The 27042-nt window shown below is 37.8% G+C and overlaps 1 protein-coding gene across 3 annotated transcripts in view; it reads right to left on the minus strand.

Moving 5' to 3' along the window:
- Nucleotides 1-27042, minus strand: part of CFAP299 (cilia and flagella associated protein 299) — a 604081-nt gene that overhangs the window by 544627 nt on the left and 32412 nt on the right. The gene's annotated exons all lie outside the window — the stretch shown is intronic.

Consider the following 27042-nt stretch of genomic DNA (forward strand, 5'->3'; position numbering starts at 1 on the left):
TACCTACGTTGCTGATCTGATGTAGGGGAGTGATCTATTTTTTTTATTTTAATTCCAGTATGGTTAACATACAGTGCTACATTAGCTTCAGGGGTACAATACAGTGATTCAACAATCGCAAATATCACCCAGGGCTCATTGCAAGTACACCCTTTACCTGGAGGGGAACAACTTAATTATGACATATATCATCACCAAATTTTACCCAAAACCTAAGTCTCGGTGCTCATTCATTCAACACATATTTTCTAATGTTCTCCTAACTGGGACTATTATTTTTGGAGCTCATTCTAATTCTTAAAATTACAAAAGCTTCCAGTGTCAATGGAGGATGCTTCTAATTATGTGTGATTTCTCCTCCGAATAGAAAAAAGAGACAAGAAGGCCATGAATTCTGCCTTTCTCACTGACTAATTAAAGGACCTTAAGTTAATGACTAAAATCTCTAAATTTCAGTTTCCTTATCCGTGAAAGGAGAAACAGACCAGCTCCCTGTGACTGAAATAATCTATGCAATGCCTGACTTTCCGTGTAACAGTGGCTCATACAACTTCCTGAATTGTCACTGCACGTTCAGAAAGCTCTGGAAAGAAAGACACCATTTACTAGTCTTTCCAACAAATGAGACCTACTTTCTCCTCTCTGGTCCATCGCCAGTGTCTGCAGAGTTAGGAGGCGATCAGACACTCAAGGGCAACACAAGATCGCTCTTTCAGCTTTGTCTCTGCTGAATTCTAGCTTCTGTCCTTGGATAGATACTCCTGACTGTCTTCCAGGTAACTCCGCAAGAGTGGAAACAGCAGGCGTAGACCTCAGAGCTGGGTGAGTTTCAGAAAGAGATACAAAGGAGCTCCCTGCTCTGAGGTGGAATGACACTGAAAAGGCCATCCAGGCAGATGGCTATCTACTCCTAGTTTTAAAGATCTCTTAGGACTGAACTTTCCATATTCCTAGGTTACCTGTTTCAATGTTTAATCCCTTCTTTATAGTTATGTCCATCTTTATGACCAACTGAACTTTTTCTCTTGCTACGACTTAAAAGTATTTCCTTTTATTTGGTCTCCTGTGGAAGTAAAGAACATCTGTTCTGCATCTCCCATATAATGACCTTTCAAATACTTGAAGACCGTTAAATCACCCCTTAGTTCTCCCTTCTCCAAGTCAAACAGTCCTGATCCCACTGAGCCCTCTCTCAGGAGCTGGTCCCATTCCTTACCTCACTTCTGCTGATCTTCGCTGGACCTTCTCCAGGGTCTCCACATGCTTTGCCAAAAGCAAAGACCAAAACTGAACACAGCCAAATAAAGCAGAAGGATTACTCTTCACTTCTGTGTCCCTTTCTTGATAAAACACTCCAAGTGGTACGCCTTCCCTTTTCTCCAAAATCTATTGCTCTTCCTAATCCTCTTTGCTTTGAAATCCTGTATACTATCATCTTGGGGTATCTTTCTCCAAAGCTTGTATCGTATTTCAGGTGCTTCAAAAAATCCCTCCCTGTCAGTAAGGACCAAATTTAGAAGAGCACAGCTTCAGAACATTTTTTTACCTTCTAGAAAAGCTAAAATAAAAAAAGCTGTGAAAACAAAACCCAAATTTATACAGTTCATGAAATAGTCATCAACATTGACATCTCAATGACATTTAGACACATGTTTTCTTCATATGTTCATTGAAATCCATTTTCTTTTAAGAATGATATAATCTGACAGACTTTGTAGGAATATCCTGTAAATAAGTAACAAAAGAAATAAAAAGGCTAACATTTACAGAAGGTTTTGTAATAAATTTGAGAAACTGGTGAGTCCCCAGTACATTTTAAATCTGGTTTATGTCTTATAACTTTAATCTATACTCTATAATAATACCTACTTGACAGACGGTAGCCATATTTCTGGTGAACATTTAGCATAATATATTGAAAAGTATGCATTAAGCATACATTTTCTGACCCCCATATTGGTTTAAATATTTCAATGTATTTATTAAAATTTATGGTTCTGAGGGTTTTAGAGATGCTAATAACTCTAGTTTTTAAAAATTTTGAATGATTGTAAGTAACTATATCTGAAATCACCTGAAATTTCTCATTTTTTCCCTCTTTCTGCCACCATCATGAAGATTCCTATGTACAAATTCCCATTTCACAAGCATGTTAAGCCAAAGTTACATAGTTCCCTAAAATATATACTTATTAGCTGTTTATATTTTTCAGACATCACTTAACCTTGTTATTGCTTAGGAATGCTGAAACTGAAAGATATAAAAAGAGAAGTATTAAAACAATTTGAAGAGAAATGGTGGGAGTGTGTCATCATTTTAGAAATTCAGTTTTTCTTTTAAAGTAGGGAATTTTCTTCCTGATTTCTCCTATATCTTCAGAGCCTCTTCTGGGTGTTAACATTCTTTTTGTGTTTTTTTAAAGATTTTATTTATTACTTTTTTAAATTTTTTTATAGACATATAATGTATTATTAGCCCCAAGGGTACAGGTCTGTGAATCACCAGGTTTACACACTTCACAGCACTCACCATAGCACATACCCTCCCCAATGTCCATAACCCAGCCACCCTCTCCCTCCCCCCCTCCCCCCGGCAACCCTCAGTTTGTTTTGTAAGATTAAGAGTCTCTTATAGTTTATCTCCCTCCCAATCCCATCTTGTTTCATTTATTCTTTTCCTACCCCCCAAACCCCCCATGTTGCATCTCCACTTCCTCATATCAGGGAGATCATATGATAGTTGTCTTTCTCCAACTGACTTATTTCGCTAAGCATGATACGCTCTAGTTCCATCCACGTTGTCGCAAATGGTAGGGTTTCATTTCTTTTGATGGCTGCATAGTATTCCATTGTATATAGACATCACATCTTCTTTATCTATTCAAGATTTTATTTATTTGACAGACACAGATCACAAGTAGACAGAAAGGCAGGCAGGGGGCGGTGGGGGGGGGAGCAGGCTCCCTGCGAAGCAGAGAGCCCAATGCGGGGCTTGATCCCAGGACCCTAGGATCATGATCGGAGCCAAAGGCAGAGGCTTTAACTCAATGAGCCACCCAGGTGCCCCTGGGTGTTACCATTCTTAACCATCATCTCAGATAGGAGTACACGATCTGGGGACTGTATGAAGGAGAGGACAATATCCATTTCTGCTCCACTCATGAGCAAATGAGAATGTGAACTTACTCTATGAATCCTAGTAACTCCATACGCAAGTTGATTTCACATTCTGTCAAAAGACATGCCATGTTAAGGGAGAAGGTAAATTATAAACTTGGAGAAGCTACTTGAAGTATAGAAAACTGAAACAAGTATAAATAAAATATTCCTGGACTACTACTCAGCCATGAAAAAGAATGAAATCTTGCCATTTGCAATGATGTGGATGGAGTTAGAGCATCTTACGCTGAGTAAAATAAACCAGTCAGAGAAAGACAAATACCATGTGATTTCACTCACATGTGGAATTTAAGAAATGAAACTAATGAACATAAGGGAAAGAAAAAAAAAGAGGGAAGCAAACCATACGAGAGTCTCTTAACTACAGGGAACAAAATGAGGGTTGCTAAAATGGAGATGGGTAGGAAAACGGCTAGACAGGTGACGGGGGACTAAGGTGCGCACTTACTGTGACGAGTACCCAGTGATGGACGTAACTGGTGGATGTTGTGTACCTGAAACTAATACTACACTGTATGTTAACTAACTGGAACTTAAATTAAAACTTAAAACATTATTAAAAAAACAAAATAATATAAAATGTTCTTATAAATAAGAAAAACACAAATAACCCAGTAATCTTTGATCAGGGAATACAAATCAAGACTACAACAAGAAACTAATTATAAAATATTCAAATGGCAAAAATAAAACAAATTCTGACCATACAAGTATAAGATGGAATATAGATCCAAAAGATATTTTTATTAATTGGTTGTAGGAAGGAAAATTGGTTCAACTACTTTGGAAGTAAGGTTAAATGTTCACATATCCTTCAACTGATATATTCTACTGTATGGCCAGGAGAAACTTTCGCATATGTGCATGAGGAGATATGGTCTGTTCATAACACTTCTGTTCACAATAGCAAAACTTATAAGCAACTCGAACTCCACCAACAAGAATGTTTAAAAGACTCACAGGTACATATTCAACAGAATATTATACAGTAGGCAAAAACAAACTACAGCAACACACAACATGAATGACTCTTAGTACTAAAATATTACGTTAATGTAAGTCTCAAAAGAATACATCTACAATGTAAACTCTTTGTAAAGTCAAAACAAACAGAATTTAAAATTTATTTTGTAGGAACATATAAAGATAAAAAATTATATAATTATATAATTGTATAAACATAATGATGACTATGGAATTCAGGATGCTGGTTAACTTCTGATTTAAAAGATGACTCCAATTTTTACAAAAATGGGCTCCATCTTTCATACACCATCTCCCTACATCTCCCTGTAATTTTGTGTGGTCCATTACTGCACACCTTGAATCTGGACTGGCCTCACTTGCGTCAGTGAACAGGATGATAGAGAAATGATAGTTCTGAGTTTTGGTCTCTCTCCCTCATTTCCCTGCCTCAGGCAGGAGAACATGCCCAGGACAAGCACTTACTCGCCTCGACCCGGGACGCTGGAGGTCATCCCAGCCAAGCCATCCCAAATCAGACAGTCCCCGACAACACACCAGCTCACCGCAGAGTCCAGAACAAGCCCAGCTAAGGTCATTTGAACCGGCTTCACAGCAGCAGGACTAAGCCCAGCCAACACATTCATGTGTGAGCTGAATAAATTACTGTTGTTTTAAGCCACTAAGTTTTGAGGTGCTTTTTAATGCAGAATTTTCATGGTGATCAGTATATAGCAGATATACCACAGGTTGGAAGAGTCAGGCTCTATTCTGTATATTCCTGTTATTTTGTGTTCTATTCATTTTTTAACCTATATGTCCATTCATTGACATTGTACACATACTGACAATTTTAATTGTTCTACTGTACTTTATCTAAATGATATATCAGTTTGCTTGGCCTCATTATTCTGTCATTAGGCAGCATGGCAAAGTCACTCTGATTTTCAAAATACTAACTTAAAGTAGTAATGAATTTTGCTAAGATTGTTTATGTTTTCTACTATAAACCCCTGTAGACATGGTCTAGCATAGACTCTGGAAACATACAGACTAACCAACTAACCACTAACCAACTCTTTGATCTTGGGTAAGTAACTTAACTTCTCTGCACCTTATTTTCATCACCTATGTGATGGATATGAGTACACTTACCTTTTCAAGATTGCTGTGAGAACCACATGAGAAGCTCACTCAGTTTTTACATAGTAGGTAATCAACAAGTACACAGTCACATTATGGAGAGTTTCACAAGTATCAAACTTTGAAGTCCTCCTTTTCAAAAAATTTTTTTTTTCTTTTCACATTCTAATAAGTGAATGATACCTAACGATTAGTTTGATTAGAAACAAATGGGAGTTTGATCTGACACCCACTGGGAAACCAACACCAAATTACTTTATCTAAGGTTTAAGAGTCTGTGGAACTAGGTCTTTCAACATTTTGGAAGCTAATGTACAAGATCCATTAAATAATCTGTGTGCTGACCATATACCCTGAATCAATATACTGACATTCCTATGTCTATCTAAAATCTGTGTCTGGTATATGACATTACCTCCTTTATCTTCATGGCATAATCTGACAGGTAGGTATAATTTTTAAAAAACCACTCACAATGCCATAGTTTTAAATCAGTTAATGAAAAAGCACATCAACTGATATCTTTAATAACTACTATCAAGGCTATATACAATAACTATATCAAAGATATAGGTAATACTTTGTCAGGAGCTGAATGCTCTAAAAAGAAGTGAACTAAACCAATCACAAAATAGACAATACTGTATCCACATACATGAGCTATCTAGAGTAGCCAAGTTCAAAGAGACAGAAAGTAGAAGGGTGCTTGTCAGAGACTGAGGCAGAGAGAAACAGGAAGTTTGTTAAGTAGGTACAGAGCTTCATTTTGCAGGATGAAGAAGTTCTAGAGAACAGAAGCACAGTAACATCAATATACTTAACACCACTGAACCATACACTTCAAATGGTTAAGATGGTAAATCCAATGTAATGAGTATTTATACCAACAATATAAAATGTATATTATACATACATATGTATGCTATATAATCATTTATGGTTATGGCAATAATCAATGGCAATCTAACACAGAAGCAATTTGCCTAAGCACATGATTACACATAGAATTAAGTTTTTAAAAGGTATATGTAAGTGTAGGTTTTGATAATGTGATTTTTAAATTTTTTTAAAGACTTTATTTATTTATTTTTCAGAGAGAGAGCACGTGCAAGCACAAGCAAGGGGAGTGGCAGGCAGAGAGAGAAACGGGCTCCCTGCTGAGCAAGGAGCCTGATGTGGGGCTCGATCCCAGGATCCCATGATCATGACCTGAGCTGAAGGCAGATGCTTAACTGAATGAGCCACCCAGGCATCCCCTAAATTTGTTTTATTAAAAAATAGTTGACACACATGTTACACATTAGTTTTAAGTATACAACATAGTGATTCAACTTCTCTGTATGTTACACTGTACTCACCCCAAGTGTAACTACCGTCTATCATCATATAATGCTATTACAATACCACTGACTATATTCCCTATGGTGTACCTTTTAACCCCATGACTTAGTCATTCCATAACTGAAAGCCTGTATCTCCCATGCACTCTCACCCATTTTGCCAAACCCCCAATTATCTCCGTCTTGCAACCATCAGTTTGCTCTTTATATTTAGGTCCAATTCCGCTTTTTTGTTTGTTTATTCATTTTTTTTGCTTTTTACATTCCACATAAGTGAAATCATATGGTATTTGCCTTTCTCAGTCTGGCTCATGTAATTTAGCCTAATACTCTCTAGGTCCAGCCATGTTGTCACAAAAGGCAATATTTCATCCTTTTCATGGGTATTTAATAGTCCATTGTGCATGTGTTTGTATCTACCTATCTATATCCATCCCATCTCCTCCTATCTCTTCATCCCCTGATGGACACTTATGCTGCCACCATAGCTTAGCTATTGGAAATAATGCTGCAATAAGCATAGGGGTGCATAAAGCTTTCCAAGTTAGTATTTTTGTTTTCTTTGGGTAAATACCCAGTGGCATTATTGAATCATACAGCATCTCTATTTTTAATTTTTTGAGAAACCTCCATACTGTTTCCACAGTGGCTGCACCAATTTACATCCCCACTGACAGTACACAAGGGCTGGATGTACTATGGACAATGCAGGAGTAAGGTGATTTGTCAAGACATTTGCCAAGATGATCTGAACAAGAGAAAAAAGATTCTTGCATAATTATATGGAGTTTATATGTGTCTGTGGAGAAAGAGGGCATATAGTCATCAATCAACACAAACAAAACATAACAGGTAGTAAAACCTCAGAGAAAAATAAAATAGAGCGATGCTACTGCATGTAACTGGGTGGCTGGATTAGAATGACAGTCTGAGGAGATACACCGACTGACAGAAAGAAGCCAGCCACACAATGGTCAATCAGGCAGAACAGTTTTCCAAAGAGAACAAACAACATAAAGTCTATGTCAGGAACAAGCGTCATGTTCACAAGAGAAAAAAAAAATTAAGAACTCTTTTTAGAAAAATATTTTATTTTAAATAAAGGGAAAAAGGATTCAAAACAGCAGAACCATCTTAAACCTATGCATAATAGCTCCGGACTCCAAGTATTATGGCCTGTACTCTAGCCCTTCTGCCTGAAGATTATTAAGTTGTTACAAAGAGTAACAATCCTTATTAAAAGGAAATGTTTTGTTGCACCTATGTAAACAAATTTTATTTATTGCTGCAGGCTTTTCCAAAACTATTTAGAATTAGAATATTATAAAATCACAGAAAAAAAATTTTAAAAGAGGCCAAATTTGTTCTTAGGCTGAGAAAGTTTGTTATCACTGTCCAAATCCAGGTGCAAAAACATTTTTGCTAATGTTACAAATACACCACTTAAACAGAAAAGCTGCCCAAACACACCTGCAGCTTTTCAGAGCTGATTTAATATTGTGTTAAAGTAAACATATTAAGGACACAACTGTTTAGTCATCAAAAAGTTCTATTGCCCAATTTGCTACTTAGAGTGAATGAAACAAGCTACTCAGATCCTGATAAAGATAAACCTGTATTTTGTGACTTCCTTTCCAAACTCAGTATTATCAGGTAGTGCTCGGTGCTTGTACAGTCACTTTAAGATTAGTTTGGTCATACGACTTACAGGATTGAGAACACACAGAATAAAGTATAAGGAAGAGGCTATGTTCTGAAGGTGCGGCATTAATGCCATATTTCATTTATGAGCCAAGAGACTGCCGTAGTCATGAGCCCAAACTCTAACACCAGACCACTTGGGCTCTCATTCTACTGCTGTCTTACTGGTTCTTTAAACTTGTCTGTAAACTCTTCACACTCAGTTTTTCTATCTGTAAAATTAAACACGTTAAAACATATAAAAATGCTCTACAGGGCCTGGTACTTAACAGAAAATGACAGTTAAAATAACATTAATTATTATTATACACAAAATACAGTCACATCATCTACTGTCAATCTATTCACTACCATCAAAGTTTACATACATAAATATGTATCAACAAACAGACATAAAGAGAATATGTAAAGTAAAAAAAAGTATGAAATGAAAAAAGTCAGCATTATTCCAACAAACAGAAATGAAATTTTAATTTTTTAAAATCTAGTAATTCTGTGATAATTCATTTTAAGGATGTGCCATACATTCTTTTGATCTCATAGCAAAAATAAACAAATGAATAAATCCCTCTGGTTTAAAAGAAAGATGCCTGTTTTTTTAGAATGTATGTTATGTCAAGTCAAGAAATAAGCACACATCTGGAAACTGTTTCAATATTTCAATTAAAAGGGTGATCATACTAAACAGATCACTTCTAATCACCTCGATTTGGATAATTCTACACATAAGATTATATATAGTAGAAAGAACTTAATGCATTTCATCCTTCTCTAAAATTAATGCTGATGCCAATAAAATTCATGGTACAAATTTTTAGATCTCATGATCTAAATGTTATAGATATGAAACATCACAAATATAAAACACATATTTTATTTTCTCAGTGGATGTTTGCAATTACCCTTGAAAGTCTGTTTGAGGCGAACAGGAGTGTTTGATCTTATGATAGATTGAACTGACTCAAAAGAAACTGGAAGAAGTCCTGTCTACCCATCCCCTGACACCTGTCCCTAGTTCTTACTGATTACTGGAAATGGACATCTCTAACTCCCAAGGACAACTGTGGTGGGATTTTGCCATCTCCTCTTAAAACAAACACATGATTTTCTGATTGTATTTTAAATATTTTTCCCATTAAACAAAAATTTAAGCAAACAAGAAAAATAACTTGTCAACTAAGCAAATTAATCACTGACTATGCTAAAAAGTTTGAGAGCTAAATGTAGTATTTTGGCAAATATCTACTGCTCTGTTTAGTTATTTTTCCTTCAGTAGTGGCTTTAAACACATGAAAAGACAGAGGAAGAGAAGACAAAGAAAGTGTGTGTGTGTGTGTGTGTGCGCGCGCACGCGTGCGCATGTGCATATACCTGTGTTCATGTAGAACATAAGTATCTTTAAGTTTTCCAGGCTAAATCATATGCCATAAATATGTTAACTGATTTTAATGAATACAGTAACCAAGAGTTAAATGAAGGTACAGATTATTAATAATAACTATTAGTATAGTTCTAAATGATTACTTCAATTACTTGATAAAAAGTGAGGAGTTTGATAGGATTGAATTTAGTTTAAAATCTTCATTCAACTTGGTAAAAAGAGCAAAAGACTGCATGCCACAGGTTTAAGTTGCTCCATTTCCTTTATAAGATCTTTTCTCTGTTAATTTGTAATAATCAAGTTAAGATTCATTAAACATAAACTATAACCTTCTCACTGAAGGCATGATCCTTAGAAAAAATTTTTAAATCTCTCTGGTAATAAATTCTCAAAGTAGAAAACCATTGTGGGCTCTGGGGCCACTCTGCCTGGATTTAAGTCTTCAGCTCGGAACAAATACATTTCTTCACTTTGTGCCTCAATTTTACGATCCATGAATTTGTTTTAAAAATTAAATAACTATTGATAAAATCATTTTAGTACTAAATATCTGAATTTTAGTCTGTGTTCAATAATATTAACTCTTTATAACACCTATTAAACAATGGAAGCATAGAGTAAAAACGCTTTAACTCAGCCAAAGTAGTGCAGAATATGAATTGCCCAGGCAGTAGATCTTGATCTCTCAGTGACAAAACCATCTTTGCTCTCAAATAAACATTTTCTCCCAAAGACTTATCATTCCAGTCCTCTCTGATACCATGGCACAGCTCAAACCAAACAGTATTCCACTTACCCTTCCTCCATCAGATACCTCTGAGTTTCTGCTCTGATTTGTGTCCAGTCTTGCCTGGTCTATAATATCTAGAAACAGGTAGGGACTGCCCTGCTTTTAGTTGCATGAGTGTTGGACCAGAGCTATGATAATTGAGCATATTTTAATAAATCCTTAGACCCTCAAAATGATTTAACCCTACATGGGCAGGGTATTGGGACAGGAAGCTAGTCAGAAGGTGAAGTCCAGGACCCCTGGGTGGTCCCATGGGCTAAGCACCTGCCTTCTGCTCAGGTCATGATCCTGCAATCCCAGGACCCCCCCTCAGCAGGGATTCTGCTTCTCCCTCTGACCTCCCTCTTTTTATGCTCTCTCTCACTCACAGTCTCTCAAATAAATAAATAAAATCTTGAGTGCCTGGGTGGCTCAGTCAGTTAAGTGTCTGTCTTTGACTCAGGTCATGATCCCAAAGGTCCTGGGATCAAGTCCCACAGCTGGCTCCCTGCTCAGTGGGGAGTCTGCCTCTCCCTCTGCCTCTGCACGTCCCCACCGCTTGTGCTCTCTCTCACGCTCTCTCTCTAATGAATAAGTAAAATATTTTTTAAATAATAATAATAAAAATAAACAAATAAAATCTTAAAAAGGAAAAAGAAAAGAAGAAGTCCTGAACGAAGATACCAGGTAAAAGGGATTAGGAGATTACATTGGTAGACAGTCCAAATAATTTATTATCATTTAACTGAATCCAACAATGAATAATAAAAATAATAAACCAAGCTGCATTTATCCCAAGAATGCAAGGATAGTTTAGTATTAGAATATTCCTTAAATATCTTGTACTGCTTTAATAAAGGGAAAATATCATTTAATCATCTATCTCCATTAACTGCATATAAAAGGGAATTTTCCATGTCAAACACACACACACAGAGTTTCCATGGCAAACACACCATATAAACAGGGGAACGGTAGATATTATCACTTTAAAACCAGGAACAACACAAGAAAGCCCACTATCAACAATTCCATTCACCCATGTACTGAAGTAACTTAGAAGTACAATAAAAAAAGAAGAAATTAAGCAAATGATCAGAAGAAAGGTAATATAACATTATTTGTGAATATGACTACCTGTACTGAAACCCCACTCACTGAATCTACTACAAATTATAAGAAATATAATATATAGATAGTGAAATTCACATTTCTGTAAAAATTAAAACATTTTTCTAAAAAGCATATATTTAAATAAATGTACAAAAGGAAGAAAGCAAGGGAAATACATATTCTAAGGAGGTGTGCATAGGGACCAAGGCACCCTGCCCCAGGGTAGACCACTTTGGCATGAACATCATTTTGAGCTAAAAGCAATCCAACCAGTACAGACAAAAGGTTGATATCCAGGATCTATAAAGAACTCCTCAAACTCAACACACACAAAACAAATAATCGTATCAAAAAATGGGCAGAAGACATGAACAGACACTTCTCCAATGAAGATATACAAATGGCTATCAGACATATGAAAAAATGTTCATCATCACTAGCCCTCAAGGAGATTCAAATTAAAAGCACACTGAGATATCACCTTACACCAGTTAGAATGGCCCAAAATTAACAAGACAGGAAACAATAGGTGTTGGAGGGGATGTGGAGAAAGGGGAACCCTCTTACACTGTTGGTGGGAATGCAAGTTGGTGCAGCCTCTTTGGAGAGCAGTGTGGAGGTTCCTCAAGAAATTAAAAATAGAACTTCCCTATGACCCTGCAATTGCACTCCTGGGTATTTAACCTAAAGATACAGATGTAGTGAAAAGAAGGGCCATCTGTACCCCAATGTTCATAGCAGCAATGGACACGGTCGCCAAACTGTGGAAAGAACCAAGATGCCTTTCAACGGACGAATGGATAAGGAAGATGTGGTCCATATACACTATGGAGTATTATGCCTCCATCAGAAAGGACGAATACCCAACTTTTGTAGCAACATGGACGGGACTGGAAGAGATTATGCTGAGTGAAATCAGTCAAGCAGAGAGAGTCCATTATCATATGGTTTCACTTATTTGTGGAGCATAACAAATAGCATGGGGACATGGGGAGTTAGAGAGAAGGGAGTTGGGGGAAATTGGAAGGGGAGGTGAACCATGAGAGACTATGGACTCTGAAAAACAACCTGAGGGTTTTGAAGGGGCGGGGGGTGGGAGGTTGGGGAACCAGGTGGTGAGTATTAGAGAGGGCACGGATTGCATGGAGCACTGGGTGTGGTGAAAAAATAATGAATACTGTTATGCTGAAAATAAATAAAAAATAAATTAAAAAAAAAAAGCAATCCAACCCAGCAGACTCACAAAGAAACTCATTAACTCAACTGCCCACTTTACCAGGAAGAAAGCTATTAATTGAGATTACTCTTTAAGAAAATTATCTGCATAACAGGACAATCTTTGTTTTCCAAACATCTCTGTTTACTTTCCTGTAATGGTATTTCTACGCTTTGAACACTCAGACTCCTACCCCCTCCTTAACTCATATAAACATCATGTTGCTCACTGTCTAGGATTTCCAGGTCTCTCTGCATCCCTTATCCATATGCTATTAAATCTGATTTTTTCCCTGTTATCTCATATCAATCTGATTCTTAGTCCAGCTAAAAGAACCTGAAAGGGTAGTGTGAATTCTTCCTCCCCAAAGTGTGTGAACAGAGGAATGTGAGTGAAAATGTGGGATAAAGAAGGGAAATACTTAAAATTTTTTTCATTAAAGAGAAGCACAGCAGAGACTCATGGCAATGGCATGCCATGGATTGAGGAGCACAATCCATTCAGTTCTGCGTTCCCGAGGTCCTTAAATTGAAAAGGAAGTGATAGGCATGATATTAACTTTGTTTTCCAAAACAAATACCATCAGTGTTCTGGCCTCATGTGTTGATTTTTCTGAACAAATTCTTGCCCTCCAATTATTCACATCTCATAAATCTTGTATGAAAATTTTTGTTCTGACTGATCACTAAATAAGTGTTTTTCTTCTCATCTCTTCAAATTGGTACTACAGCAAGTGCATTTCTTTCAGGCTTATCCCAGCACCCAGAGGACCACAGTGGTTCAAAATGCAGACAAAATGAGTTCTTTTTTTTTTTTTAGATTTTATTTATTTATTTGACACAGAGAGAGGGAGAGTACAGTAGGGGAGGGAAGAGGCAGAGGGAGAAGCAGACTTCCTGGCTGAGCAGGGAGCCTCCTAACACAGGAGTCACTCCCAGGACCCTGGGACCATGACCTGAGCCAAGGCAGACACCTAACTGACCAAGCCCCCCAGGCGACCCAAGACAAAATGAGTTCTGAGGCACCAATAGTATTGCCGCTTGACTGTTTCATTCGCAGATTATAACTGAAACATTGCTAGTTGAGTGCCAGACTCTTTAATAAAGATTGGTTTTCTAATATCCGCATCATTCAAATATTTACAAGTAATATAGAATACTAGAATAATTTTGCTTTGAATCCTCAGCATAATCCTCACCATAAAAATAGAATATATGTCCCTATGTCTAGCAGCACCTTTCATATTCTATGAGTTAAGTGTCCTGATCCTCTGGTTTGTAGAAAAGATAAGTAAGTAGGTAGTAGAACAGATCGATGTGCTTGGGGTGTGTGTCTGTGCGTCTGTGTGTCTGTTTACAGGAGGATTCTAAGTCACGAGTAAGGGAAGATGTAAAAGAAAAGGAAAAAAAATTCCTGGGAGGAAAAGCATACTAAGCAGGTAAGGCATTTTGAATAAAAGTCAAAGTCAAGTGAATTCAAGGGCTCTTGAGCCTTAATAACCTAATCACCTTAAGAAAACGTCCCTAAGATTTCCCACTAGACTACACCTAATGTCTCACCAGAACACACCCAAGTGGATATCCAAAGCAGCACAAGAGCAATGTCAATTTTTAAAAATCTGTGACATCTTGAATTCCAATGAGAGAAGGAAAACCAGGAAGAACAGAACAATTTGGATGAAAATAAATACAAACAGCAATATTTCTACAATATTAATTTAAGATAATGGCTCAATATATTTGCCTAATAAGTAAAAGGTAACATCTGGTAGATAAAATTAGGTGATTTGGTAGGATTTTAAGTCTTAAGCATAAAAACTCCTATTGATCCTGTAGGGTAAGAGTGAATTGCTTTTTTCTGTAAAACTTGCTTTTATTTTCACTATAAAATGCTGATGGTGACATGGTTCACTCTTATACTAGGTTCTCATTACGTAACTACTTATAGGGTAAAAGAACCTCAGAGCTGATGGTGCTCAGGTCACACTACTTCAAAATATGGCCCCTTGGCATTCGTAATAGTTTAAGCAGAAGCAGGAAGGTCGCTCTGACCTCCTCCTTCCTCATTCCCCTTCCCTGAAGTAGTCATAAAACCCTCGTGTTAGAGGTGTGTTCCCTATACGCAAGGGAAAGGAGCATCATTCTCTCTGAAGACCAAGGACTGCCAAGAAGAATCCTAACAAACAAGCCTTGCTAAGTGTCCCCCAGTTTACCACAATTACCTCATATTCTTTAACCTACCACATTCCCCCATACTGTCCACTTTTCATCAAACCTAGCATAAAATACTAAAATACTAAAATACTAAAATACTAAAGACCCAAAGAAGCAGGTCTGCTTCTTTGGGTCTTTATTTCCCCTTGAAGGCTCCTGTTCACATAAAACATGTAAATAAATTTATAATCTTTTCTCCTGTTAATCTGTGTTTATCAGTTTAATTTTCAGGCCCGTCCAGGGACACTATGAGGATCAAGGAAAATTTTGCCTTCCCCATACCTCTTAGAACCAGGAATATCTACAATTCTGGTCAATGGTTTTGTTGTTTCAGGTGGAATTTTAGAATGTAAATGTTTTCCCCTTTGAATTATCTTCCCAAATCTGGCATACATTTCAGGCACTAACCTCAACCTCAGCTTCATTGCATTTCTTCAACATTTATATTTTTTTTTCTCCACCTTTTAAAATCTTATTGCCCGGAGGTTCATATTTCCCTTGCAAGCCACCCCAAATTCTTTTGTAGGAATGCAGATTTAGATAGTCAAAGGAAAGATAAAGGAATGTGAAGGGGTAGGGATGAGAGAAAGACATTTGAAAGCTGTTTCTCAGAAGCGTGATCTGGCAACTGGTAGTAGATGGTGAAGAAAACAGACTAAGCAATCTGGTAAGACACCACAATAAACCAAGTCGACCTAAAGAAAAACTGAATTAACAATGTATAAAAGTCGTGGCAAATGCATTAGCATGGGAGCAAGCATAGACAAGAGTCGACAGGAACCCACTGTTTATTGTTGTTTAGAACTGATCATCAAGGGGGGCGCCTGGGGGGTTCAGTGGGTTAAAGCCTCTGCCTTCAGCTTGGGTCATGATCCCAGGGTCCTGGGATTGAGCCCCACATCGGGCTCTCTGCTCTGTGGGGAGTTTGCTTTCTTCTCTCTCTCTCTGCCTGCCTCTCTGCCTACTTGTGATCTCTGTCAAATAAATAAAATCTTAAAAAAAAAAAAAAAAAAGAACCGATCATCAAGTAGATTGAAAATATAAAGACTTGAGGCTAAAAAAAAAAAAATTGGTATTTGTGTATGTGGACCAGATCTGTAAGAGAATAATAATGGGACAGGGTTTTGTACTTTATTATTGGCTTCACAATATTGAAAAACAGACACAGAACTAAAATCCCAGAAGAAACATCAGGACTGCAGATTGGGCCCAGGATAACTGAAAACCTAAAAGTAGCTGAGATGAAAACAGTAAATACAAGGTGAGGTGAAAATACTGAAGAACTGTTTTTGGAGAGAGAACCAAGGTGCTAAGAAGAAGGAAGCAGAGACTGCAGAGACAGCAGACAACAACAAACCAGGAAAAAGGGTAGGTTATAAGGTAATAAAAGCCAAAGGAAGAGAACATTTCAAGAAATCCCAAATTGCTGTTAAAGGCATCAGAGGCAGTCAAGCAAATCCACTTAATCTGAGAGAAGATCCATAAATTTGCCTACAAAGGGGTTATGAATGACTACTGAATGAGTTCACAAAATTTTAGCCAAGAGCTAAAACAATACAACAAAAACCAGAATTTAAATAATACTCTGAAGAAAAAGGCTATGACTTTTCAAAAATATAAACTGTATTTGCTTTTTAATTTATAATTAGCTGATCTATCATCAGTATTACATTTTGTCTACATGGTTTTCTCTGTGATTATCTACTTTTATGCTCAAAGAGGCTAAGATCTAAAACTAAATGTGGCAATGGTGACAACATGTCAAATGCAAAAATAATCAATTCATCTAAGCAATGGGTCCATTTACAGTTCCCTGAGTTAAAATTAATTGCACTTATGACTATGTTGATATGTGTAGTCACCAAAAAGATAATATACAGTTGTTGATAGAGAGATATATTTCTTGAAAAGATCAATAATATCTGTAATTGCTTGTTGGAGAGACAGAAAAGAAGGAAAAAAAGAGTGAAAGAGGGAAAAAAGGAGACAGGATGAGGGAGGAAGAGAGAAAAATTCAGAATGCAGGTCTCAGTGATTTCAATATCCGTCCAATTGACAGTGAGCATTTACTGGTATCACATAACTCGCAGTCGCAGTGAGTGTTCTGTGAAATAATCTGATTTAATCACACCCTTTTTCATGACAGAAGAGCTCCACCCAACATTTTGGTACCTAGATCTTATTAGGAAAATGTTCATTTGAAATGATCTCTCAATAACAAGTTTCATATATGCATTTATTCAGAAGAATTAGAATTCCAATGAACATGAAACAAAGCCAATTATCTCATAAAAACAAATGAAAAGAATTTAAGAAAAAAGAATTTTAGCTGATAGTATTCATGCTTATGAAAATGGATGTAAGAAATTAATGAGATTAAATTGGAAGTACTGGTCTTATAATTAGCAATATAACATACTATAATTAATTAAACTACAACACAGCATCACTTATAGTACTTAATCCCTACAAATCTAAAGGATAGAAATGATCCATCTTTCTAGATGAAAACACTGAAGATGATCACTCGATCAAGCTCATAAAGCAGAAAATGGTAACTGTCAGAACACAAACCAGGTAAACAAAGTATAAAACATTACATTTTAGGCATATGACAGACACAGAGATGCACTGTTGCTAGGAAAAGAGCAAGAGCTGGGGAGACCAAAAGCCCAGGCTGACTCCTCGGGCATAGACGTGCAGCGACTGCAGACGTGCTGAAGCTGGATCTGAACACTGAATTCTACATCCAGCAAAAAATATCTTTCAAAAGCAAAGAAAAATATTTTTGTCAACAACTGACAGGTGAGGAAAATTCACTGCTTGCAGACCTGCACAGTAAAAAAGCTTAAAAGAAGATACAGAGTTACAACAGCACTTTCAAATAGAAATTTTGATCTGAACAAGGAAATGAAAAGTACCCAAAATGATCAAATGAGGGTCAATGTAAAAGAATATATTTTATTTTGAATCACTTAATAAGATCAGGATCTTATGTGAAATAGTAACAATGTATTATAGAATTTGCAACCTACTTATAAGTAAAATGTAACTGGGCAGCTATATGTAGAAGAATGAAACTCGACCATCCTCTTAAACCATACACAAAGATAAACTCAAAATGGATAAAAGACCTCAACGTGAGACAGGAATCCATCAAAATCCTAGAGGAGAACATAGGCAGTAACCTCTTCGCTATCAGCCACAGCAACTTCTTTCAAGATACATCTCCAAAGGCAAAGGAAACAAAAGCCAAAATAAACTTCTGGGACTTCATTAAAATCAAAAGTTTCTGCACAGCAAAGGAAACAGTCAAGAAAACAAAGAGGCAACCCACGGAATGGGAGAAGATATTTGCAAATGACAGTACAGACAAAGGGTTGATATCCAGGATCTATAAAGAACTCCTCAAACTCAACACACACAAAACAGAGAATCATATCAAAAAATGGGCAGAAGACATGAACAGACACTTCTCCAGTGAAGACATACAAATGGCTATCAGACACATGAAAAAATGTTCATCTTCACTAGCCCTCAGGGAGATTCAAATTAAAAGCACACTGAGATATCACCTTACACCAGTTAGAATGGCCCAAAATTAACAAGACAGGAAACAACAGGTGTTGGAGGGGATGTGGAGAAAGGGGAACCCTCTTCCACAGTTGGTGGGAATGCAAGTTGGTGCGGCCTCTTTGGAGAGCAGTGTGGAGGTTCCTCAAGAAATTAAAAATAGAACTTCCCTATGACCCTGCCATTGCACTCCTGGGTATTTACCCCAAAGATACAGATGTAGTGAAAAGAAGGGCCTTCTGTACCCCAATGTTGATAGCAGCAATGGCCACGGTCGTCAAACTATGGAAAGAACTAAGATGCCCTTCAACGGACGAATGGATAAGGAAGATGTGGTCCATGTACACTATGGAGTATTATGCCTCCATCAGAAAGGACGAATACCCAACTTTTGTAGCAACATGGACGGGACTAGAAGAGATGATGCTGAGTGAAATAAGTCAAGCAGAGAGAGTCAATTATCATATGGTTTCACTTATTTGTGAAGCATAAGAAATAGCATGGAGGGACGCCTGGGTGGCTCAGTTGGTTAAGCAGCTGCCTTCGGCTCAGGTCATGATCCCAGCGTCCTGGGGTCGAGTCCCATATCGGGCTCCTTGCTCCGCAGGGAGCCTGCTTCTCCGTCTGACTCTGCCTTCCACTCTGTCTGCCTGTGCTCGCTCTCTCGCTCGCTCTCTCTGACAAATAAATAAAATCTTTAAAAAAAAAAAAAAAAAAAAAAAAGAAATAGCATGGAGGACAAGGGGAGTTGGGAGAGGAGAAGGGAGTTGGGGTAAATTGGAAGGGGAGGTGAATCATGAGAGACTATGGACTCTGAAAAACAATCTGAGGGGTTTGAAGTGGCAGGGGGGGTGGGAGGTTGGGGTACCAGGTGGTGGGTATTATAGAGGGCACGGATTGCATGGAGCACTGGGTGTGGTGAAAAAATAATGATACTGTTATGCTGAAAATAAATAAAAAATTAAAAAAAAAGAAGTAAAAATGTATGACAAAATAGAAAAAAACATGGGGAAAATGGAACTGGGGCAAAGTTCTTACACACTACATGAAAAGGCTATAATATTATTTGAATATAGACTATTAGAAGCTAAAATTGAATATTACACTAGTTTTTTAGAGAAGAACAATCACTAAAAAAAAGTTTGAAGAAGTATAAAAAAGTCAAATATGAAAAAAAAATGGATCATTTCTAAAAACTATACTTAAAGGAAGTCAGGTAAAGGCAAAATTTGACACACAGAAAACAGCAAGATGGTAGATTTAAATCATATATATATGCATATATATAAAATCATATATATAATTACATAAACATAAATCATCCAAATATACTAATTAAAGGCAGTACTTGAAGACTGAATTAAAAAGGCAAAACTGTACATAAGAAATCCATCTTAAATCTATAAATATTCATAAGTTAAAAGTAAAAGTTAAAAAAGTAAGTTAAAAGTAAAAGTAAAATAAAAACTCAAAGCGTAAAATAAAAGAGTAAAATAAAAACTCAAGTAACTATATGAGTATCAGAGGAAGTAAACTTCAGGAAAAAAAGTCATTACCAGGAATAAAGAGGACATTTTTAAAATGATATAGGAGTCAATTCTTGACTTTTATATGTCAAGAAAACTTAGTAATCATAAAGTTCATACCTTAAAATACATAAAGTAGAAATAGATAAAACTGAAAAAAAATATACAGAAAAATCCATTATTATAGTTGGGAGTTGGTAACACTAGTCAGAGCAAGGAGACAGAAAATCAGTAAGGATACAGAAAGCCTGAAAACAGAACCAAACAACTTGACCTAACTGACTTTTTTAAAGAACATTCCACCTACAACAGCAAAATGTTTTCAAATGTTGCTGGAACAGTCACTGACATAACCCATATTCTGGGGCAAAAAGTACATCTCAATAAATTTTAAAAGAAAGAAATAATACAGAATTTATTCTCCTTTCATGTCAGAATTAAACAAGAAATCAGTATCAAAAAGATATTTCAAAAATGTAATATTTGGAGGTTAAACAACAACTTCAAAATAACTCATGGGTCACAAAGGAAATTTTAAAATCTTTTTAATTGAATGAAAATCAAAACAAACACCAAAATTGTTGAAATCCAACTAAAAGAGTACCAAGAGGAAGAAGAAAGGTCTAACATCAATATCTAAGATTCTACTTTAAGACGCCAGAAAGAGAAAAAACTAAATCCAATGCAACATGAGGGAAATGATGAAGAGCAGAAAACAATGAAATAGGAAACAGAAATACTAGAGAAAAGTCATTATAGTTCAAAAGTTAGTTCTTCGAAAACATTAGTAAACTCCTACATAGTTAAATCAGGATTAATTTACTAATATGAGGAATTAAAGAGGAAACATCCCTACAGATTCTACATATATTAAAATGATTTAATACAGTATTACGACAATTTTGTGCCTATGTATATCTGATACAGAAATGTAATGAAAAAATTATCTGAAAGATACAAACTACAAAACCTTATTCTGAAAGAAATAAGTAACCTTAACTTCCTTATTATCTACAAGAAATTAAATTTGCAGTTAATAGCCTTCTCACAAAGAAGATGTCAGGACTAGGTTTCATTGGTAAATGCTACCAAACGATTAAGGAAGAAATAACACCAACTCTACACATTATTTCCAGGATATTTGAAAGAACAAGTAAAACTTCCCAAGGCATTTTATGGGACCAAAATTAACCTGATACAAAATGAAGAAAACATATTACAATAAAAAAAAAATCCATCAACTGGAAAATGTATAAATACACAAACTGTCCATCTATAAAACAGAATATTACTCAACAATAAACAAGAACAAACATACATGCAAACTCATGATCTCAAAAGCCTTAGTGAAAAAACAGCTATATGATTCTACTGATGTGACATTCTGGAAAAGGCCAAAACTCTAGGGACAGAAATCAGATGAGTGGTTGCCAGGGACTGCCAGGAGGGCACAGATATAAAGGGGTGTAACTTCTGAAGTTATGAAGATATTAGCATCCTGACTGTGGTGAATGTCTCACTACTATGTATGTTTTTCACAAGTCATTAAATCAAACAACTTAAAAACATCAATAAATCTGAATTCTAAAAATGAATTAAAAAATTAAAGGAATTGTTGCCTGGCTTCAAATAATATGGTTAGGGGGATGCCTGGGTGGCTCAGTCAGTTAAGTGTCTGCCTTTGGATTAGGTCATCACAATCCCAGAGTCCTGGGATTGAGTCCCCACATCAGGCTCCTTGTTCAGCGCAGAGCCTGCTCCTCCTTCTGCCTGCCACTCCCCTTGCTTGTGCTTGCGCTCGCTCGCTCTCTCTCTCTCTCTGACAAATACACAGATGAAATCTTAAAAAGAAAGAGAGAGAGAGGAAGGAAGAAAGGAAGGGAGGGACGGAAGAAAGAAAGAGTTAGGTGAGTGCTTCCAGTTAGCTTTCTTGGTCAGCCTCAACCGATGAGCAGATGTCGTGCTGTTCTCAGAATGGCCTCCGTAAATCATGAAGCAAGACAATGGCTCTAAGATCAAACAGACCTTAGATCTATCAGATTCCACCAATTGTGGGATCCCTTTAACATAATCTTGCTTTGCAAACACTCCACTGACCTGAAAGGGACTCAGCCAGGTGAGCATCAAGGTCTGACACTTCCCCCTAATTTTACTTCCAGCCTTTTCTTTTTGTTTTTTACTTTTTATGTTTTTTTCTCATTATGTTTTTTTGTTTTTTACTTCCCAGTTAACTTCTGAATTCTTAACTTCATCTCTGTGTCGGCTTCCTAGAAAGGCTAGTCTGTGACAGACTGTACCTGGAATAGTCTGAAAAAGCAGGCCGTAAAATGGACTTTGGGGACTCTATCTCTCACCACGAGCCCTTTAGTAATGAGGTCCAGAGCGCTCGAGGTTAAGTGGTGTGCAGAAAGCCCCAGCACAAGGTAGAGAGCCCAGTGTTAAAACACTCATTCACACGTGGAAAACCAGGATGCTGTTCGATTAAAATGGAGTGCCCTAGCCAGTGGGATGATTCAGGCATTTGAAATGTATGGATAGTGATACAATGTAACAACAATGCAATTACATAGCTAGCTGTCCCTAAATTACACTGATGCCCTAAGGTTGGTAATGCAAAACTGAGGGCAAGTAACCAACAACTGTAGCAAACAAAAAAACAAACCAGTGTCTTTGCTAGCTTACAAAGAAGTCCTCACCTCACGCGGTGGGCGAGCACAGGATGAATCCAGCACGGGATTGGATAGTCTCAGTGGCTGAAGTCCAAAGACACTCGGATGTTCAGCAGGGGCAGGTTTGTAACAGCAAAATCAGAATTCTCATTAAGAAAACCCAGGATCCCAACACACACATGAGTAGATGTTCCTGAGACGTGGACCTCCCCAGACTACTTCTTAATCTTCTGAGTCTGAAGAAGTGATCTCAACGTCTCCATTAAGAACTATCCAACTCTAACCACCAGAAGCAAAACAGAAGGAAAACACAGAGGTCTTCCTCCCATGAGACAACATATGTCTACCTCAGGAGATGTCCCCAGTTCTGCTTCTGGCCCTCAGGCATATAAAAGAGTTAAATCACAGGCAGGGACATGTTAGGTCTGGTAAGAGAGGAAATGGACATTACTCCCAAAGGAGCTGTGCACCTAGATAGCACATAAGCAGGACTGGGAGATAAATCTAGACCAGGAGAGCCAGAAATAAGACTGAGTGTATCAGAATTTGCTGACTTGCTGCACCTCCTCAGAACACAAGACATAGCATTTTGGTAAGGATCCCAGAAGACGGTGCAAAGTCACTGCTAAGGTGACTCCAAGAAACTGGAAACCAGCAATGACCCACAATGTCTAGAGCTGAAATGCCTTAATTGCAGAGACAGAATTTTGAGGAAGGGATTAAAGGCTCAGAAAACTGGGCAGGCTAGAATGGACATATTCTGTGAGGCCAGAAGATCCACCAAGGATTATGGTCCACGGACCCAGAGGACACCAAGTCACCATAGCCATCAGAAATACATTGGTCAGAATAAAACCAAAATCACTAAGAAAAAAATTCAGTGGCCCTCCTCTGCAAGCCAGGGTGAATATAAAGAGCATTTCGGGGCACTTGACTGGCTTAGTTGTTTGAACATCCAACTCCTGATCTCAGGCTCTCCTAGGATCACAGAGTCTGCTTGTCCCTCTCCCTCTGCTCCTCCCCCACCCCCTGCTCCCGTTCATTCTTTCTAAGATAAATGGATAAATCTAAAAAAAAAAAAAAAAAAACAAAAAAACAGCATGCCATAGACATTAGCTTGCTGAAAGGAATGGGAATAATAGCATCTTAAACTAATACTAAATATACCCTAAGAACCCACTATTCAACCTCTTTTCGCAAATAGTTAAGGTCCATCTCTCCATCACCTGTGGAAACAAACTGAACTTCTCGCTACAAATGGAAATTCTCTGGAACTTATGATGGGGATTCCTCATTAACATACCTTGGCCAAACCCTGGAGAGAAGAACATTCAGTCTTGACAAAAAGTTCACTAACAAAACTATACGCATTCCTCCTTCCCAACATTTAAAGTTTCTTTCTGCCTTATGGCTACTCTACCAGATGCTGTGAACCTCAGTTGAGGACAGGTAAGAGATGATGTCTACATGATAATGAAGCAGAGATGGTTTATCCCAGAAAATGTGGAAGTAAGTTGTACAGCTTTAGGGGAAAAAGTCTTAGCAAGGAAACGGGTACGAATTTAGACAAAGAGATAGAGAAGATGATTTTCGAAGGAGGAGAGTTTGTCACAGAATTGAGGCAAAATGGCCGTGTCCCTCTTCACATCCTTCTTTGCCTGATTAATCCTACCTGCCCTGTAAGAGCCACACCAGCAGCCAGATTAATCCTACCTGCCCTGTAAGAGCCACACCAGCAGCCGGATTAATCCTACCTGTCCTGTAAGAGCCACACCAGCAGCCTTGCCTTAAGAAGAGCTTTCCCTGTTCTTCACATCCCCCAAATCTTAACTTCAGGGTGTCACCACAGCAACTATGACAGAATGCCTCCTTTTCTGTTGTGATTGATTTTATCGAGCTAGAATTCACATACCATAAAATTCAAACTTTTAAGGTGTGGGATTCAATGTTCTCGGTATATTTACAAGTTGTGCAATCCTCTCCAAGTCTGGAATATTTCAACACCTCAAAGGAAGCCCCATACCCCTTAGCAGTCATTCTCCATTCACCCTTCCTCCCAGCCCTTGGCAACCACAAGTCCACTTTCTGTCCCCATGCATGTGCCCACTTCGGACATTTTGTACAAACAGAACTGTACAGTATGTGGTTCTTTTGTCTGCCTTCTTTCCCTTAGCCTAATGCTGTCAGGTTCTATCTATGTGGTAGCAAGTGACAATATGTACTTCTGTCCTTTTCATGGCCAAATCCTATTCCATGTGTCTCTATGCCACCTTGTCTTTACCCATTTGTCAGGTGATAGACAGTTGGATTCTTTCCACTTTACGGTGACTATGAATAATGTGGCTATGAACACAGGTGACCAAGTTTCCTAATGGACCTATGTCTTCAGTTCTCTTGGATGTATGCCTAGGAATGGAATTGCAGGGTCTGCGTTCAACTTTCTGAAGAACTGCCGAACTGTTTTCTATTTTACATTCACACCAGCAATGTAACTGTCTTTCATTTATCTAGCCCTCAGATTTCTTGAGGGCAGGGACTCTCTTATGTTCTCCCATATCCCCAGCATTTAGCACAGTGCCTAATGCAATATGGTTGTGTATGAGTATCTGTAAAGTGAATGACTAAATTAAAAGCACAATAATTTTTTTCACCTTATGCCTTCTTTTCGAGAGATACTTACCAAAATACCACTTCCTCACAATGCTCCCCCCAAGTACCTTTAACTTTCTTCTCTCCAGACTCCTTCACCTCTGAAACTAATCTAAGTAAATAAGACTCTTAGGTACCAGCGCTTCTTGAGATGGGTGCTGTATGATCACCAGAGCAGAGGATTGGGATCTACAAAGGACTCCTCACCGGCACATTAGAGAAGGTAATATAATATAATCTGATGGTAGAATCAAGTGTTCCTTGTTTCCAAGTTTCAAGTTTCCAAGTTTACAATTTTCCAGCTGGCAGACAGGCAGATAATTCATGTGTATTTTCAAAGTCATTCTCCTGCAAATACAGGCCGAAGACGTATTTGACTCTAGGTCTCCCTCTGCTGGCCCTGCTGTCACTAACGCTGGAGGAGGAGGGAAGAGAGCAAAGTGACTGCCTCATGGGGCCAGAGGCAACATATGGGGCCCATCCCATTACAAAGGCAGCCAGAGGAGCTGCAGATGAAAGGGCCTTCCAGTTCTAGCAGCTCTGGGTGGGGATTAGCCTCCCATGACTGGTACTTAAGTAGCCTGATGACTTCCAGCTCTGGCCAGTTAGAGCGACTATTGCATAGAGCAAATACTCACTTTGATCCTCAAACACAAAGTGGACATGATGCACACTTACACTTTAAACATGACCAACTTCTCTTGTATGAATTGGACAGGTCTCTAATAAAATATGAATATACATTAATTCCCTGCAAAATCTCACAAAAATCTCTCCACTTCCGCTCTTGATAAACATCTACTGGTACGGAAAGAGAAGACTCCCCTGATGTTTTATATAAGACACATCACACTGTACCCATATACTTGGCATCATTTCAGATTTTTTTAAGAACAGAAGTCATGTATAACAATGTTGAATAAATTCTCAAACTTTTGTATAAAGGACCTGCCGTAAGCAGAATGCCCTTGGGCCAGAACCCCAAGGTTGCCCAAGCCCTAATTCCTAGAACCTGCAAACATGTTACCTTACAGAGAAAAAGGGACTTTGCAGATGTAATGAAGGTTATAGACCCTAAAATAAGGAGATGATCACGATAATCTAGACGGACTCACTGTGACCACATGGGCCCTTAAAAGGAGAGCTCTTTCTCTGGCTAGAATCAGGAAAGATGCTGCAGAAGAAGTCAGAGAAATTTGAAGGGTGAGAGCATTTTGAACTACTACTGCTGAAAGGGGACCATATGGAAAGCATGAGGACAAATGTGGGTAGTCTGTAGGACCCCGCAGCCCAGGCCCCAAAATGACAGTGGACAAGGAAATGGGAACCTCAGTTCCATAGTCACAAGAAACTGAGTCTGGCCAGTAACCTGAATGAGTATGGAAGCAGATTCATCCTCAGAGTCTCCAGACAACGACTCGGTCCAGCCAACACCCAGATTTCAACCTTGTGAGGTACTGAGCAGAGGCTCCAGCTGAGCCATTGTCCTCTTAACTTCTGACCCAAAGAACTATGAATAAATACATTCATGTTGTTTTAAGCCACTGAGTTTGTAGTAATGTGTTATGGTAGCATCAGATTACTAATATATTACCAAATAACAGTAT

Source organism: Mustela lutreola, chromosome 1 (genome assembly GCF_030435805.1).
Source record: "Mustela lutreola isolate mMusLut2 chromosome 1, mMusLut2.pri, whole genome shotgun sequence".
NCBI lineage: Eukaryota > Metazoa > Chordata > Mammalia > Carnivora > Mustelidae > Mustela > Mustela lutreola.